Source organism: Penaeus vannamei, chromosome 10, assembly GCF_042767895.1.
Source record: "Penaeus vannamei isolate JL-2024 chromosome 10, ASM4276789v1, whole genome shotgun sequence".
Lineage (NCBI taxonomy): Eukaryota > Metazoa > Arthropoda > Malacostraca > Decapoda > Penaeidae > Penaeus > Penaeus vannamei.
Genome location: NC_091558.1, coordinates 16,567,256 through 16,572,255, shown reverse-complemented (window position 1 = coordinate 16,572,255; position 5,000 = coordinate 16,567,256). Strand labels below are relative to the sequence as shown.

Sequence of the window (5,000 nt, the reverse complement as noted above, 5' to 3'; positions counted from 1 at the left end):
CTCCTCCTCTTCTTCTCCCCCTCCTCCTTCGTCCCCTTCCCCCGTCCCTCTTCGTCCCTTCCCCTCCCCCTTTCCCTTTCCCCTCCTCCCCTGTCTCCCTCTTCCACCTAACTCCACTAAGCCTTCTTCCTCTCCCCTCCCCCGGCCCCCACCCCTTTCCTGTAATCCCCAGAAGATTCATGTGTTGGCCGCACGTGGGGGATCCTGTTCACATCGATCTACCTCCTCTCTCCCTCCCTCTTTCTGACTTCCTTCCCCTCCCCATCGCCTCCCCTTCCCCTTCCCTTTACCCCCTCCCCTCCCCCTCCCCTTCCGATCGCCCTCCCCCCTCCGTCTTTGTTCACTTGGCAGTTCCATTCTTTTCCCTCCTATTCCCCTATCGTTCTCCTTCGTTCTGCATACCCTTCTTTCGTGTGCTTTCTCCATCCTGTGACGCGTTCATTTTTTTTCACGCTGCACTTTGTTTTTTTCTCTTACTTTTCTCCTTTTAGTTTGTCTTTCTTCATTCTTTCTCTCCTTTTGTAGCCAATCCATGATTTGCAGAAGTTTTTTTTGACTCGTGAAACCATGAATTTGATTGTTCAGTGATTATTCTTTGAAATTGTCGTCAACTCGAAAGGGAAATTATGTTTTAGGCTTCTATGTAGAGGGATCACCGTACAAAATGTCTGCCGTAGTATGTCTTCGAGTCTCTGAGACATTGGGATATTAAGGCAATGTTTATTTGGCAGAATCGCGGCTTACGGAGAGGAAGAGAGATAAAAGGAAAATGTAATGATCCTCTTTTCTCGTGACTCGGCATTGTCTGTTGTAATTCCTTAGTTTATCAAGTTATCGCTTGTGTTTTCTTTTATGTACTGAGGCATGCTGAGGATAGAATGCAAATGCGAAAGAATGCTGAGGGGCAGCTAGACTCTCCACCTTCGTCCACTTCCACGGGCCCCGTTACCTTCGTCTTCGTAGCCGTCGGGTCATGCATTCCTCATGCGCTGTTGGGTGAGGAATGTTGAAACATACTTGAGCAAACATGGCCCTTTTTAAAACAAAGCTTCATCAGACTCCGCCCGGCTCACTGGAAACTACTCTTGCTGACTTACGCTTCAACCCGCCCCCGTCAGACACAACACCGTGTTGTCTCGCACGTTTCAAGGACAGGTGAAAAGGGGGGAAGGGGGGGGGGTGATGTGTCAATTGGAATGTCGGCTTCGTGTTTGCTTTTGTTATCTGCAGTTGCACGGGCGATGGCGAGGGTTAGACAATGGCGTGGTGGTTGCGTATTGTGGTTGACGTGTTCTAGGATAATGGCTGGCTGTTTTTCTGTGAGTTTGGGTGTTGTTCATGTAGTTGTCGTAGAAGTGACTTGGCGGCTGTGGTGTGGTTGATGTGCCAGTTGATGTGATGTCAGTGGCGAAGGTGTCATGTCTTGGCTGTGAGTTGAGACGGCCGACTTGGTGGGCGTTTTGGTGGGGTGGGGTGGGGGGGGTTCCGACGTCACGGAAATAATTGCTGTTAAATATTTATCCTGGTAATGAATGCCGGCTTCCCGTCCCGTGTGGATGGCGTGTCCGATTAGGCGCTGTTGTGTCTCGTGTCAGGCGGGGGAGGGGGGAGGGGGTGGGGGGATGGGGGAGGGGCATCTGGCTTTATAATACAATGGCGACGAGGGAGGAGGAATGCATGACCTGAGTGCTGCATGGTAACGGAACGAGGGATGTTGGAGAAAGGTGGGGGGAAAAGCTTAGTTCCCCCCTCGATTTTTTTTTCGTCTCTGCATTTCATTTCTCATTCTGCTTTCTGTTTCTTTGTTAAGTCCCCTTTCTTTTCTTTTCTCCGTTCCTGTCGGTTTTCCTTTCTTCGGCTTTCCGTTTTTTTTCTAAAACACCCTCTGTTCTCCTTCCTCTATTTTTTTCTTTTTTATTTGCTTCTCCCTCCCTCTCTCTCCCTCTCTATCTATCATCTATTTTTTCTCTATTTTTTATTTGTTTCCTCCCTCCCTCTCTCCCTCTCTACTCTATCATCTCTATCTCTCTTTCTATCTATCTCTCTCTCTCTCTCTCTCTCTCCATCTCTCTCTCTATCTATCTCTCTCTCTATCTCTCTCTCTCTCTCTCTCTCTCTCTCTCTCTCTCTCCCTCTCTCTGTCTATATATATATATATATATATATATATATATATATATATATATATATATATCTCTCTCTCCCTCTCTCCCTCTCTCTCTCTCTCTCTCTCTCTCTCTCTCTCTCTCTCTCTCTCTCTCTCTCTCTCCATTTCTCTCTCTCTCCCTCCCTCCCTGTCCTCCCTCCCTCCCTCTCCCTCCCTCCCTCCCTCCCTTCCTCCCTTCCTCCCTTCTCTCTCAGCCTGGTCCGTTTTTCTCTGAATGTGTCAATTTCCTCTGCTCATCCCGAGGCCTCCCGTCGCCTCTTCCGGGGCGCCAAGGGCTGACCGTCCCTCTCTCCACTCGGCGCCTTGGAGCATCGGACGCCCGGGAGAAGAGGCAATTAGTCTCGGATTCGGACTCGGCTTCCATATTAATGTTTTTTTTTTCTTCGCTTGCAGGTGCGTTAGATGAGGGAGGGAGGAGAGGAGCGGCTGTGAGGAATTGCAAGTAATGCGTTTTTGTTTGTGTGTGTAATTGTTGATTGTGATGTAGGCCTCTCTCTCTCGTCTTCCCTCTCTCTCTCTCTCTCTAGGATGCTCTCCGTCCCTCCCTCCCTGCACCCTCTCTCCCTCCTCTCTCTCTCTCTCTCTCTCTCTTTCTTTCTCTCTCTCTCTCTCTCTCTCTCTCTCTGTCTCTCTCTCTCTCTCTCTCTCTCTCTCTCTCTCTCTCTCTCTCTCTCTCTCTCTCTTTCTTTCTTTCTCTAATCTACCTCTCTTTCTTTATCTCCCTTTCCTTCCTGCCTCCTCTCCTTCTCTCCTCCCCCCTCCCCTGCCCCCGTCTCGCTCGCCTGTTCATTATACATTTCGCTGTGTCCGCGATTCCTGCAGTCGCATATATCCTTATATTCCCCTCTGCCTCCTGTGACTAATCCGCTTTCTTTGTGGTGCCTTGCCGCAGTGTTTATATTGCCTCGTCCTGCCTTCTAGTCCTCTCCTGCCGCGACCCAGCCCAGGGGAGGAGGAGAGGAGGGAGAGGGAGATGGAGAGAGAGAGGGAGATGGTGAGGGAGAGGGAGATGGAGAGGGAGAGGGAGAGGAGGGAGAGTGAGAGAAGGAAGAATGAGGAAAGGGAGAGGGAGAGTGAGAGCGAGAGCGAGAGCGAGAGGAGGGAGGGAATAGGAGGGGAGAAGTAGGGTAAGGAAAAGAAGATAATATAGGAGAAAGGGAGGGTTAGTAAGTAAGTAAAGGAAGCAAAGAATAAAGAGGGGACGAGAAGGGTAAAGAAAAGAAGAGAATATAAGAGAAAGGAAGAAGAGGAAATTCGAGAAAGAAGAGGGAAGGGAGAAAGAGGAGGGAAGATGGCGACGAGGAGGGGTGAAGAGTAGGAAGGGGGTGGGTATGTGTGGGGTGGGGGTGGGGGGTCGTGCTGAAGCGGCCCAAGGCGTGGACCGGTACGCGAATGACGTCATGACTGGACAGACGCCCTGCTGCAGGAAGTGGTAGACGTTTTAAGAAGCTTTTAAAGAGTCGTGGCCGCCGCTGCAGCCGCCATGATGCTGCTGCTGCCCCCCACCCCCACCCCCTCACACACTCACCGCCTCCCATGACTCATCTGGCCCAGGCCTCGGTTCACCTTCCCCTTACGCATTCACCTTCGAGTCTCCCCCCCCCCCCCTCCCGCTCCAGGCGTCCCCTCCTCCATCACGCTACTAAAAGTCTCCGCGCGCCATCCTGCTTTCGTCCACCGCTTGGGAAGTCTTGGCAAGGCGCGAGGAATGAAACGGTCTTCTTTCTCCTTCCTCCCTCGTGTTCCTTCTCCTTCCTTCGTGTTCCCTTCTCCCCTCTTCGTGTTTCATCTCCCTCCTTCGTGTTCCTTCTCCCTCCTTCGTGTTCCTTCTCCCCTCTTCGTGTTTCATCTCCCTCCTTCGTGTTCCTTCTCCCTTCTTCGCGTTCCTTCTCCCTCCTTCGCGTTCCTTCTCCCTCCTTCGTGTTCCCTTCTCCCTTCTTCGTGTTCATTCTCCCTCCTTGGTGTCCCTTCTCCCTCCTTCGTTTTCTTTCTCTCTCCTACTCCTTGGTTCTTGTCTTTCTCCACCTCCACCGCCACTATCTCATTCGGCATTTCTTAATCTTTTCCCTCTTCCTTTTATTTAATTTTTTCTCCATGCCCCGTTCTTTTCTTTACCTTTTTTTTCTCACTCCATCCCGCGTTTGCCCTTTCTGATAACCATTGTGCGCCCCCTTGTTATATTTTCCCACTTTTTCTTTCTGTTCCTCTTGCATTCGTGCTCGATTTTCGATAACTTTCCCGATAAAGATTTCCCTCGCTTTTTTCCCCTTCCCTGCACTTCTTCACACGCCCGACGCACGCCCCCTTCTCATCGCTGCTGCCTCCAACGTCATTCTTGCACGCAAATGTTGTGAACGTTCCCATCTCCTCGTGCTTGGCTTCCCTTCGCCTCTACCGCCTCCCGACGCACACTCACGCGCTCTGCATTTTAAGCATCTGGACTCTCCCGTCCGCCCCCGCCGGCCCCTCCATCCCCCTCCCCCTTCTTCCCTCCTTCCCTCCGTCTCCCTTACCTTTCCTCCTCTCAGCTTCAGTCCTCCCTTCCCTCTTCGTCCTCTACTCTTCTTTTCTTGGTCCCCTAGCTTCCCTCCCTTCGTTTCCTCCCTACCGCCTTCTTTCGTTCGTCTCTCACTCTCCTCTCCTCCTCTCCCCTCCCATCCTATCCTATCCTATCCTATCCTATCCTATCCTATCCTATCCCATCCCATCCCATCCCATCCCATCCCATCCCATCCCATCCCATCCCATCCCATCCCATCCCATCCCATCCCATCCCATCCCATCCCATCCCCTCCCATCCCATCCCATCCCATCCCATCCCATCCCCTCCTCC

At 51.7% G+C, this 5,000-nt stretch overlaps 1 protein-coding gene across 2 annotated transcripts in view; it reads left to right on the top strand.

The window, feature by feature from the left end:
• LOC113830518 (hook microtubule tethering protein) overlaps positions 1–5,000 on the top strand; it is a 159,927-nt gene that overhangs the window by 85,657 nt on the left and 69,270 nt on the right. The window lies entirely within an intron of this gene.